This window comes from Sus scrofa, chromosome 5 (assembly GCF_000003025.6).
Source record: "Sus scrofa isolate TJ Tabasco breed Duroc chromosome 5, Sscrofa11.1, whole genome shotgun sequence".
NCBI lineage: Eukaryota > Metazoa > Chordata > Mammalia > Artiodactyla > Suidae > Sus > Sus scrofa.
Window position 1 is genome coordinate 39,730,992 of NC_010447.5, and position 14,054 is coordinate 39,745,045.

The 14,054-nt window shown below is 42.5% G+C and overlaps 1 protein-coding gene across 5 annotated transcripts in view; it reads right to left on the reverse strand.

Moving 5' to 3' along the window:
• OSBPL8 (oxysterol binding protein like 8) overlaps positions 1-13,664 on the reverse strand; it is a 176,520-nt gene extending 162,856 nt beyond the window's left edge. For 2 of the 5 annotated variants that reach the window (XM_021092052.1, XM_021092053.1), the window contains exon 1: positions 13,231-13,634. The gene's annotated coding sequence lies outside the window, so the exon portion shown is untranslated. Of the gene's footprint in view, positions 1-13,230 lie in introns of all 5 variants that reach the window. The other 3 variants (XM_005655647.3, XM_005655643.3, XM_013988328.2) reach the window with 3 other exon arrangements.

Below are 14,054 nucleotides of genomic sequence, written 5' to 3' on the forward strand. Positions count from 1 at the left end.
TCAGGAGTTCCTGAAGAGGCTCAGCAGAAGCAAATTTGACTAGTAACCATGAGGACGCAGGTTCGATCCCTGGCCTTGCTCTAAGGATCCAGTGTTGCCATGAGCTGTGGTGTAAGTCGCAGACAGGACTCGGATCCCAAATTGTTGTGGCTGTGGCATAGACTGGTAGCTGCAGCTCTGATTTGGCCCCTAGCCTGCGAACCTCTATATGCTGCAAGTGCAGCCCTTAAAAAAAAAAAAAAAAAAAAAAAAAAAAAAAAGACAAGAAACAGTTCATACAGGAAAAAAAAAAAAAAAAGGAAGAGCAAAGAATTTAAAATGGGGATGGGGCAACAACAGAGAGATGAGGGAGTGGGAGGTATGAACTACTGAGTAGGGAATTCCCATTATGGCTCAGTGGTAACAAACCTGACTACTATCCATGAGTAGGATCTGGGTTGTTCAATCCTTGGCCTCGATCAGTGGGTTAAGGACCGGGCGTGGCTGTGAGCTGTACTGTAGCTTTCAGATTCAGCTTGGATCTGGCATTGCTGTGGCTGTGGTGTAGGCTGGCAACTGCAGCTCCGATTCAACCCCTAGCCTGGGAACTTCCACATGCTGTTGCTGCAGCCCTAAAAAAAAAAGCCCCAAAAATACTGAGCAGTAGGCTCAAGGATATACTGTACAATACAAGAAATATAGCCAATATTTTGTAATAGCTATAAATGGAAACAACCTTTAAGAGTTGTATAAAATAAAGTTAAATTGAAAGAAAGACATATACACATAAAAAGTGGGGACAGAGTAGAGAGGGAAGTCAACAAATTTCTGAAAGAAGAAAGTAGATGTGATACTGATTGCTATAACAAGCAGAGGGGGCCACAGCCTCATTATACCTTTAAGAATGATGCAAATGGTTGAGAACCAATACATCTGAGAGAACCCCTAGAGAAACACGATTGCACAGTAAATGGTTCAGCAAAGAGTGGGAATAAATAGTGGGGCTAAAAATAGGAGAATTATATATTACCTGATTACAAGGAACAACTACATTTTCCCATCCTCCATCTCCCAGCAGCACCTAAACAACTGGCATTTACTCCCTAGCAAAAAGACAGTCAACTTTTCTCAAGATAAAGCAAAAAACTGGGGATGCTGGTGCAGAGTAATAAATCCTTCTTATCTGGCATTTTGAGGGTCCACAGCCTGGAAGCTGGTGCCCCTTCCTCTTACCCCAAAACAATGCTTGACAATAGGCCATACCCTATACTATCTTGCTCCTAAAGTGCTGTGCCCAGAATTTCCATTCAAAGGAAAAACCTAATAGGGAAAACAGTCTCAGGAACAGGGAGGGGAATATCCAGATCAGGAAGCCAGTCTTTTTTCTGTCACATGAAGACAACCAAGCATCATCAGGCATATAAAGAAAACTAAGCATGAAAAAAAAATTTATAAAAACAAGTATAAGGAACTCCCATGGTGGCACAGCACAAACAATTCAACTAGGAGCCATGAGGTTACATGTTTGATCCCTGGCCTCCCTCAGTGGGTTAAAGATCTGGCATTGCCATGAGCTGTGGTGTAGATCACAGACACAGCTCAGATCTCACATTGCTGTGGCTGTGGTGTAGGCCAGCAGCTGTAGCTCCAACTGGACCCCTAGCCTGGGAACCTCCACGTGCCTTGGGTGCAGTCCTAAAAACCAAAAAGTCTAAAAGCTGATGAGATGTAAAAAGGAAATAACTGAGGAAACACAAAATATCTTTTAAACATCTACTTTGCATATTGTGAGACCGGGGAGAGTGTTACAGCATAAAACAAGAAAAGAAAGGCAGGAAAAAAAATAAGCAAATTCATAGATTATCCCACCCCCTCAAAAAAATCCCTTGAACACAGAGCAAAGAGAATCATAAAATATGAAATTAAAAATGAGATGAGGGGAGTTCCCATTGTGGCTCAGTGGAAATGATTCTGACTAGTATTCATGAGGATGCAGGCCCAACCCCTGGCCTCACTCATTGAATTAAGGATTCGGCATTGCCTTGAGCTGTGATGTAGGTTGCAGATGCAGCTCGGATCTAGCATTGCTGTGGCTGCGGTGTAGGCCAGTGGCTACAGCTCCAAAAAAAATGAGATGAGGATCAGTCCAGGAGAGAAAACATCCCCTAATGAAGCAGAAGAAAACAAGAAAATGAAGGGAGGAAAATATCAAAGACAGAAGAGAATTTCTCAGAGTTGAAGAATCTGATTCAAACAATAAGGGCAACTAAGTGCCTAGAAAAATAATTTCTCAGAGTTGAAGAATTTGATTCAAACAATAAGGGCAACTGAGTGCCTAGAACAAATAACCAAAACAAAACAAAATGAAGTGTAGACCTCATTATGACTTTGCAACAGAAAGACAAAACAGAGAAGATACTAAAAGTTTTTAGACAGAAAAAAATAAAGAACTAACCACCTTAAAAAGGATAATGAATTAGACAACACAGGACTTCTAATCAGCAGCCCTGGTTGCTGGAAGACAACCAAGCAATGCTTTCAGAGTTCCAAAGGAATATTATTTGGAACCTATAACATTGTGCCCATATTATCAGTCAAATGGGAGGATAGAATGAAAACATTTTATATACAGAAGAATTCAGAATATGTGACTCTCAAACACTTTTTAGGGAAGTTACTTAAAGATGTACTTCAGAAAAAAAAATCAAGTAAATTTAGTTAAAAAAGGAGGGTATATAACAAAATGGACCCAATCCAAGAGGACAGTGAAAGAAGTTCCTAGTCCAAACTGAAATAGAATGTTTTTAAAAAATTAAAAAATTAAATTAAATTAAATTAAATTAAATTAAAAACAAAAAAACCCCAAACAGACAACTTCCAGATTTTTTCTTTTTTCTTTTTTTTTTGCTTTTTAGGGCTGCACCCACAGCATATGGATGTTCCCAGGCTAGGGGTCCAATTGGAGCTACAGTTGCCGGCCTATGCTACAGCCACAGCAACGCCAGATCCAAGCCGCGCCTGCGACCTATACCACAGCTCACAGAAAGGCCAGATCCATAACCCACTGAGCAAGGCCAGGGATCGGACCCGCAACCTCATGGCTCCTCGTCAGAATTTTTTCTGATGTAAGCCGAGAACTCCAGATAATTAAGGAACACAATATAAGAGGTAGTATGCTGAAGAGTTAGAGGGGAGATTCTGATAAAAGTATACAACACCAAAAAAAAAGGTGCACAATATAAGAGGTAGTATGCTGAAGAGTTAGAGGGGAGATTCTGATAAAAGTATACAACACCAAAAAAAAGGTGCAATTAGAAACACCAAGAACAAAGGAGGTCATGTCCACTATTTTTAACTCAATGGCTACATTCTAAAAAACTAATAAAATCCACTGGACCTTGATGGTATCAAGGTATTTTTCTTCAAGTGGCCCAAGGGATGCTTAAAAGGATCTGTAGGAAAGAAATCATAATCTGAGCATCCTACCTGTCCTAGCATTAAATGATATTTACATTGTCATAACATCAAAACTATTTATTGGTTTTTGTTATTTTGAGATGGATGTATGAACATGACAGCTAGGGCTGGTGGGATGGGGGAAATGTGTTTAGGAAATAAGAAACATAGCTACCAGGTTAGAAAGAAAAAGAAGAAAGAAAAAATGGAAAATCTAGGCACTAAGGTGATAAATTAATAAGTATAAATCAACATTCAATAGAAACTAGTGTGTTTTTGGAGTTCCCGTCGTGGCACAGTGGTTAACGAATCTGACTAGGAACCGTGAGGTTGTGAGTTCGATCCCTGGCCTCGCTCATTGGGTTAAGGATCTGGCATTGCCGCGAGCTGTGGTGTAGGTCACAAACTTGGTTCAGATTCCCAGTTGCTATGGTTCTGGCATAGGCCAGCAGCCACAGCTCCGATTAGATACACCCCTAGCCTGAGAACCTCCATATGCCATGGGAGCAGCCCTAGAAAAGGCAAAAAAGAAACAAAAAAGAAACTAGTGCCTTTTATAGAAACAACAAAGCTTTCTTTGTGGTATATTCATAAACAAACCTCCCCTATGAACTACACCCATCTCCTAAGAGAAGAAAAAGTCCTTTAATTAAAGATAAGTTTCTTTCAGTTTAAAATAATTTCTTTCAGGAGTTCCCTTGTGGGACAGCGGGTTAAGGATTCAGCATTGTCACTATAGCAGCTCAGGTCGCTGCTGTGGCACAGCTCTGATCCCTGGCCTGGGAACTTCCACATGCTGCAAGCATGGCCAAAAAATAAAAATAAAAGTAGTGCTCCCTTCAGCAGCACATATACTAAAACTGGAACGATACAGAGAGGATTAGCACAACCCCTGAGTAAGGATGACATGCAAATTTGTGAAGCATTCCATATTTTTATGCAGCTAGAGATTATCATACTAAGTGAAGTAAGTCAGAAAGAGAAAGACAAATACCATATATCACTTATATGTGGAATATAAAACATGGCACAAATGAACCTATCTACAAAATAGAAAGAGACATAGAGAACAGACTTGTCATTGCCAAGGAGGATGGGAGAGAGAATGTGATGGGCTGGGAATTTGGGATTGGTAGATGCAAACTATTATATTTAGAATGGATAAGCAATGAGTTCCTACTGTACAGCTCAGGGAACTATACCCAGTCTCTTGGGATAAACCATGATGGAAGATAATATAAAAAAGAGAACATATACACACACACGCGCACATATATGTATGATTGGGTTACTTTGCTATACAGCAGAAATTGGCACAACATTGTAAATCAACTATAATAAAAATTTTAAACTAATACGTAAAATTAAAATAAAATAAATTTGGGGGGATTAACTCAGTGGTGGCTCTCCGCTGGGGGTGATTGTGCCCCCCTCCCGCAAGGGTATTTGGCAAGGTCTAGAGACATTTTTGGTTGCAAAATTCGTGAAGTGCTGCTGAGATCTAATGGGTAGAGGGTAGGGATGCCGCTATATGGTCTACAGTGTGCAGGACAGACCGCACCACAACTAAGAATTATCCAGCCCAAAATGTCAATAGAGCAGGTTGGAGAACCCCAGCATTATGGGAACATTTCAGACTTTCATAGAAAAATTCATAATGTCTCTGTCCCTCATCCTTTAATGGTATCTGGATATGGACAAAAGCTTTCATGGGCACAGGGGATATTATGATTGGTCTGAATCTAGACCAATGTACCACACTCTGGGTGCTAACGAGCCTCTGAGATTTGATGCAATCATAATGGCATATGCTGATGAGTATGTTGGAAGAGCATCCAGTGTCTCCTAACTTAGTCCTAGGCCCCTTGGCTCTCAGCTCCTACTGAGGGCTCCATACCCTTTCTACGCAGCCCATACATAGACCATACATAGAGTTAAGACAACACTAGCTGCTTAACGCATAAACATCAATTTTTTCAGTAATTTCACGCAACTAAAATGTCTCATTAAAATTACAGTCTATCATGAGTGCTCCTGTTTGATGCACAGCTTTCTTCCACATGGTAATCTAGGAACTTGATATCCTCCCAATCTTATGGCTCTATCACACCAAAGAGGCTCAGCCTCTGCACCTGGTGCTTGGCTTGGAAGGGAAGGTGGAGAAAGACAGCTGCTTTCTCCCACCTCAACTCGGAAGTGACAACACATCACTCCCATTCACGTTCCACTGGTAAAAAACAGTCATCTGGCCCCACTGAGATGCAGAAAAGGAGGATAGGGACAGAGGCAAGAATGACAGAAATGTGTTGCTGGCTGGGCAACCACTTCCCAGTGTTAGCTATACTACAGCAAGAGAGAGCACAAATTCTGCTGGGCATTGAGCTGAACCTGCCACAGCTGCCCTCTCCACAACCTCTACTGCCTGGTCTTCACAACAGCAGCCTCATGACAGGTTTGCTGGCCCTCACTCTGTTAACTTCTATTTCCTTCACTAGGATTATGTGAGAATTTCCAGATCTCTTTTATACCACGTAAGAACCACAGGGTGCATCTCTAGGCCTCACTTTACCTAAATACACCATTTTCTTCCCCTGCAGCCATCTCATGTCAGCATAGGGCTGGGTACAGGGCAATAACTAGTTAAGTGACTGTGCAGGTTCTCAACATAAGCAGTCTGGCTCCAGAGCCTGTGCTATTCTGCCTCTCCAGAGTTCTAAAATGATAGGTAATAAGAAAGTCCTTCTATGATGATAAGTCAATATTTATAACGGATCCACATCTAGAAAACAGCATAGAACTATTACAAACTCCCCACTACAATGCACAGCACTGTTTTTCTTTACTTCTGGAACCCTGATACTAAATGTTGTCATGGTCAAAACAACAGGCAAAACTCATGTTCAGAAGTTTCTCACTAAACTTTTTTATTTTTTGTCTTTTTAGGGCAGCACTCTCGGCATATGGAGGTTCCCAAGCCAGGGGTCGAATCAGAGCTGCAGCTGCCGGCCTATGCCAGAGCCACAGCAACACGGGATCTGAGCTGCGTCTGCAAGCTACACCACAGCTCACATCAACCCCAGACCCTTAACCCACTGAGCAAGGCCCGGGATTGAACCCACGTCCTCAGGGATGCTACTTGGGTTCATTAACCGCTGAGCCACAAGAGGAACTCCTCTCACCATACTTTCTACAGGAATAATGTATCTGCGCCCTCATGTCCAAGACATCCCACTTCATTCTTAGCCAGTAATAGTGTTACCTAGACTGAACACCTCTCTCCCCAAATCTACTAAACTGTCACCCCATTAAAACATACCTACACAGATTTCATAATTTTCATAAAAGGCCTGAGCCTTTTATTAGTTACGTAATCCGACACACTACTCCTGCTAATAGTGGCATTTGGCTGCCAAAAAAGAAGTTACTTTAGTGGTGGACATTTTGATAAGATAGACTTCAATCATACTGATCTATGTCCCTCAAGTATCATTCATAAAAACTATCCATACTAATTCTGTGCATCAGTGCTACTCTTTAAAAAAAAAAAAAATATGACTTTGGGAGTCCCCACTGTGCCTCAGCAGGTTAAGAACCCAACACTATGTCTGTGAGGATGAGGGTTCAATCCCTGGCCTGGCTCAGTGGATTAAGGATCCGGCGTTGCCACAAGCTGTGGTGTAAATTGCAGATAGGGCTCAGATCTTGGGTTGCTGTGGCTGTGGCACAGGCTGGCAGCTGCAGCTATGATTTGACCCCAGCCCAGGAACTTCCATATGCCATTAGACCGGCTATAAAAAGAAAACAAAAAACAAAAAAAGTAGGAGTTTAAAAATTGTAACAAGTCACCTTAAAATACCATATCTACTATGTTCTTATAGTTCTAATTTAGTCTGAAATGTCCTAGTGAGAAAATGGCAACTGAATGTACATTAAAGAATCATTTATTTACTCCAAGTAAAAAAAAAAAATAGGATGTCAAACACTCATGAAATGAGAAAAATCGAGGCTATATGCCATCTTATTACTGACTGTATTTTCCAAATCATCAAGTTAAAATAGACTGAAAAAGATCATAAAGGTCAAGAACAATCACAAGGGGCAACTGCAAATAAACTACAGAAGGCAGTAAAAGGCAATGGTTAAAAGGACAAGTTCTGATGTCAAAGGTCAGGTTAAACCTTGAATTCAAATCCTTTTGGTAAGCTCCACCACCTGCTATTTAGCCTCCCCGTGACTCAGGTTTAGTTCAAATCCTGGTTCTATGGCCTACTAATTAATCTCTCAGAGCTTCTGATATTTAAAAAAGGACAAAGAGGAGTTCCTGCTGTGACACAGTGGGTTAAGAACCTGATTGCAGTGGCTTAGATTGCTGCAGAGGGTTTGATCCCCGGCCTGACACAGTGGGTTAAAGGATCTGGCACTGCTGCAGCCACAGGCTAGGATTCAGTCCCTGGCCCAGGAACTTCCATATGCTACAGATGTGGCCATAAAAAAAATTAAAAATAAATAAATAAATAAATAAACACAAAAAAATAGTCTGATTTGGGTGGTCATTGTCAAGTACACATATATGTCAAATACCTGATACATAGTTAGTGGTCAACACATATAAGCAATTATTATTATTATGACCTCTTAGGTGTCCTACTAAGACACCTTCAAGAACTATCAATGTCTCTCTGAATCCATCATTTTTTAAAAACCCTGAATCAAAAGTTTCTCCTTTTTAAGCTGAAAAGAGTCTTCAAGCTCAAAAACCATTTCCTCTTTTTTTTTTCAGTCTTTTATGAATATGGAAAATGGTGGGTAACTGACTTATCATTTGAAGAGTCAAGACTCCTTTTAGTCTATTTATAATAAAATTCCCTTCCAAATCTTACACAAAGAACAGCCTGCTCCATGGATTTAAACACTACAAAAAGTTCTCGAAGTATAATGAAATTTTGAGAGTCATAAAAGAACAGCTACTGGAGCAAAAAGCTTAGATAAGAAATGATGCAAAAGTCTATTAGCCTGTTCAAAAAATATTGAATTCTAAAATAAAGCACAGCAGATAGAGATTCTTTATGGTTTAAGCAACTCAGGTCACTGAAGACATATAGTGGATACTTTTGGTGATATTTTTTCCTTACTGGCAGAAAATTGCCATTTTTTTCACAACAATGAATAGACAATTGCATGATAGGCAGTGGCGATTTCTTCAAAAACCAATTCTGTAGAGAAGAAAAGCCCAAAGGTTCAGATTTTTCAGTCACATATATCACTTAAGGCATCACAAATTTGAGGCATCTAGCGTTCCTTACAGTCTGTAACATTATGAAGTAACATAATTAAAACTCATTTCTATGAGAAAACATCATGCCTGACTGAAAGAAAACAAAGCATCTAGATTTTTGATACTGATCAGTATAAAGGTAACACCATGGGTTAATGCAAAAGTCAAATAGATATTAAGAGTTTGTGATAAATACATCAAAATCTTTTCAAAGATCTAAAGACAAAGAAATGTTTAAATAATTTAATATTTATTGATTTCTCCTATGTGTTCGATATCGAGATAGGCACTTTCATACACATTATGTAATTTCATTCTCCCAAGTACCCCGTGGGATGAAGTTTATTATCCTCCTTCACAAATGAGAAAACTAAGGCCCAGTGATTTGCCTAAGGAAACTTGCTTATATAAGATGCAATGAGAAATTCAATTCAAATTTTCTAACCCACAGTTCAATGCTCTTGCTTTCACTGTACTATTGTCATTTCTAAAACTCAAGTACTCTAAATTTTAGCTAAAAAATGTGCCAATCTTTTTTATCTGGGAGAGGCAACAGTTGTGAGGAAAGAAGAAAAAATTCTGCATAATACTACACAAAAAGAAGACTCACTGTGCTTAACCTGACATGACTACTCAGTCCAATTTAAAATGCTCTGGTTGGTGCTGTTTACTACTCTCAGAACACTTGCTTATCTTCAGATATACATCTTTCAGCAAGACCTAAATGAAGAATCTTCTCCAAGAAAATTCCCCTGGTTAGACTACCTGCTTCCCTCCTTCCAAGCCAACAATGTTTCTTTGTCACTTCACTGATTTATCTAATTTGGACTAGATTATCACATCCTCCTCTTTGTTCTCCAGTAATATATCTAGAACTCTATTTTTTCATTCAATAACTATTTCTCACTTGGAAAGTCAATCGTGAGCAAAACTGGCAAGGTCCTTGCCATCATGGAGAGCTTACATTGTTTCCAACTTTTACAAAAGTAAAAATAAGGAAGGGTAGAAGAGGATAATGTTTCAGAGCAAGGATTCCTCTCCTACAAGATCTCTGAAAAAAAACAAAATAACAAAAAAACTCTCTTCTTGCAAACTTGATAGCATTTTCCAGGAGTAAAAATCCCTTCTACCATGTGTTTCAGATGAGGTCCTCAATTTATGCCTCTGAGAGGCTATATGAGAGGGTGGGGACCAAAGTGGAAGGAAAGTCGGTTTCAGGAGTTTCTTGAAAGAAAATATTGACATGAAATCTTCACACATTAGTCCAGACATCTCTTCCTGTGTCCCAACCACAAGGAAACTATATTTCAATCTCCCTGCACCCAGTCATGGTCATTAATGAAGTATCCAGAGGCCTTTTTTTTTTTTTTTTCACCCACCCACGGCATATGGAAGTACCCAGGCTAGGGGTAGAATCAGAGCTGCAGCTGCTGGCCTACACCACAGCTCATAGCAAGGCCAGATCCTTAATCCGCTGAATGAGGCTGGGGATCCAACCAGCATCCTCATGGGTACTAGTTGGGTTCGTTACCACTGAGCCACAACGGGAACTTCCCCCAGAGGATTCGTTTTGTTTTGGTTTGGTTTCTTGCCATTTTTTCTTTTTTTTGGGGGGGGGCCTGCTCCTGCGGCATATCGATATGCTCATGCTGGGGGTCTAATCAGAGCTACAGCTGCTGGCCTATGCCACAGCCACAGCAACACCAGATCCGAGCCGTGTCTTCAACCTATGCACCACAGCTCATGGCAACGCTGGATCCCACTCAGCAAGGCCAGGGATGGAACCCGAAACTTCATGGTTCCTAGTCAGATTCATTTCCACTGCACCACAATGGGAACTCCCCCCAGAGGCTTTTTAATTTGAGCTGTATTTATGTATAATTTGTAGGTCATATTCATAAGAATACGATAGGATCAGTATCTTCTACTTTTGAATCCCCCAATGCTCCAACTTCACTGCTATAAATATGTTCAGCTTTGGATACTGTAATATAAATATTAAGACATAATACTTCAAGTATTACTATTAGGATAAGGATTTTCAAAAATATTACAAAACTACACCTAAGAATCAATTCTTTATTTTGTCATTCATTCTTCAGTTCAAGTAACCTACTCTTGAAGGATTATTTATAAACCAAGTTTAAATGTACTAAGCACTCACTTGTTAAAGAAATTATGCAATTAGTCCTTTAAAAAGAAAGATCTTTTGGAGTTCCCGTTGTGGCTCAGTAGTTAACCAATCTGAATAGGAACCATGAGGTTGCGGGTTCGATCCCTGGCCTTGCTTAGTAGGTTAAGGATCCGGCGTTACCATGAGCTGTGGTGTAGGTTGCAGATGCGGCTCGGATCCCACGTTGCTGTGACTGTGGTGTAGGATGGCAGCTACAGCTCTGATATGACCCCTAGCCTGGGAACCTCCATATGCTGCAGGTGTGGCCCTAGAAAAGACAGAAAAAAAAAAAAAGGTCTTTCTATAAGGCAAATGTAAATCTTAATTTTATCAATTTGTTCTTAAATCAAAACTAAAATATAATTTCCTTACACAGAAATGTATATTTATCCCCAAAGTATATATTAAGGCTTTTCAATTCAAAAGAAACCTAGATATTGCCAAATTTATAGATGCCATAAATTTTTGGTAAGAAACATTTGATTGACTCTAATATTTGATTGACTCTAATATGTAATATTTTAACTGAAAAAAATGTGGCAGTTCCTTTTCAGATACAACAAATACTATGATTCAGTGAAAGAAATAAACCATAACCATTTTAAATTAAACAGGCATTTCTTTTTTATTTATTTATTTATTATTTTTTTTGTCTTTTTGCCATTTCTTGGGCCTGCTTCCGCGGCATATGGAGGTTCCCAGGCTAGGGGTCGAATCGGAGCTGTAGCCGCCGGCTACGCCAGAGCCACAGAAGCTTGGGATCCGAGCCGCGTCTGCAACCTACACCACAGCTCACCTCAACACCGGATCCTTAACCCACTGAGCAAGGCCAGGGATCGAACCCGAAACCTCATGGTTCCTAGTCGGATTCGTTAACCACTGAGCCACAACGGGAACTCCTAAACAGGCATTTCTAAGCCTGTGAACAATGTACTGAAGCTTAAATGGTTCACACAGAATTTGACCGCAACAACTTAAGTTCCATAATTAAAGACCTAAAAGGTAGTTCTTATGTTTCATCTTGTCCTTTTCCCATTACTCTGAACAGGCACACTGTAGTCATTCCAAACACAGCTGCTATCAAAAAAACGGTTAACAAAAATTTGAAATTAGTTGTACTTTTAATAGAGCACAAATTGCATGCCTTACTTCCCTTTCCCAACCTGTTTCATAAAGCTAGCATTATCTTAATAATTTCACTACAAAAATTAGGAAGCACAGAAATTAACCATGGTCCCTCAGCATGGTCAAGTTCAAGTGACACCTGATGGGATGGAGGGAGGAAACCTAACAAGCAGTTCACCCATGTTTCTCCACCAGTCCCTGTCTGCGCTCCTTGGAGTCCTAAATGAGGCAAACAAACAAACAAACAAAAAACCGCACTAAAATGGCACTAATTTGAAGCTAAGTTTTAGGGGAAGTTAATAAAAACTAATAAACCTACCATACACGGTGCATTCGATTATCATTTAGAAGTCATTTAAGTCTTCCAGCATCAGAAAGGAAAAAAATCTCATTAAATTACTTAAATATGCTTATATCATTAGTTGGCTAAGTTTTCCCATCTAAGTAGGAGCCTAAGATACCCATTATCTCAAGCAGCATTTTGACAAAATGAAATTAGGAATGGTCCCCAACCGCAGACGTTTCTCATAAAGAAGAATGTTAAATGACTTTTGTAAATGGAAAATCTGCATATACTGCTGCTGCGCCTCGGCCAGTCTTGAGTCGGTGGCTCCATGAACCAAAAACATGCTCTTTGTGAAGCTCCTTGGAATCTTAAGGAACGGCTCAAAAGCAATCATTAAATATAAAAGTCCAGCAAAGGCTTCGCCTTCCTCCTACGCTACATAAGGCCACAGGAACTGAGGTTTAGAGGAACATCACCGTGTCACTCGGCTCTGCAAGGCCGGGTGCGGTCTGCGGTGCGCGGCACAGCCTCCTCTGGGGCTGTCACAGGAAAACGGGAGCCTCGCCTTAACTGCACCAAGTGACAAAGCGCCAGCTCTCCCCGGCGCTGGGGCTTCCGGCAAGACCCCGCGGTCCGCCCAGTCAAACTTCGGGAGGAAGCAGACAGTCAAAAAGCTCCTACCAGCCCCCAGCCCCTGCCACGGCTTTGTAAGGTTGCAGACGCACCTACCGCGGGCCCCAAAACACTACATCCCCGCCAGCCTCTGGAATTCCCCACTCCAAAAGCGGACAAAGGAGCCAAAGAAAAACTCCCCGGCGCAGGGTGCCTGGAGTCGCCGCCAGGCCGAGCTCAGAACGTGGGAGGGCAGGGGGTGCAAGTCGCCCGTAGGGGAGCGAACCTGTCACATCCCAATTCACCGACCCGCGCGACACTCACCGATGCGGAGTCCTCGGAGAGGCGGGGCGCAGGTGGCCGGTTCCTCTAGGGCCCTGCACGCGTCCAATCGGACCCCAACTTCTCTCAGCCGCTGTCGCCGGCGGCAGCTGAGACGCGAGCCCACAGCAAGGGCGCTGTCTCGCCGCCACTGAGGCACTGCCTGCTTCGCCCTCGAAGGGGGAGGGAACTCCGGCCCCGCGGTCTACTCGCCCAGGCGGGCCCTCACCTTCCCTCCGCCTGCCGGCTATTGACGGCGGCTGCGGCCGCGGCGAAATCTAACACTGCCGCCGATGCGGCTGCCGCTATCACCCGCGCCTGGCCAGGAAAGCGTCGCGGCCTAATGCTGTCATCATCGGCCGAGTCGCCGCCTCTCTGGGCACCTAGAGCGGCCAAGGTCCTTCGATTTCGAGCGCCCTCCCCTCCCGACCCCGCCCCCCGGCTCCGCCCCCCGACCTCGGCTACAGGGCTCGGACCACACCCCTTTTCCGTCATGTGACGACGCGGGGAGAAAGAGGCGAAGACCCCTCCCCTACCGGGCGGGCGTCAGCCGCGCGGGCGCAACTGTCAACACTCCACCCTGGTGGAGTCTTGTCGCCGCTGAACCGCTTCCGCACACTCGAGGGCGGTCTAGGGAGGCGAATCCACCGCCGCCCTCCCGGAGCTTACAGGGGCGAGGCCTTCGGGACCGGTTGTGCAGGGCACTACCCATTCTGAGGAGACTGCAGAACAGAGCTCGGGGTAGGGCCCTGGGCCCCACGCCCATCCTGAGGCCCCAGCGTGAGGCCCGCCTCCCCAGTTTGGGTTTGGCTAAACTTTCAGCCAAA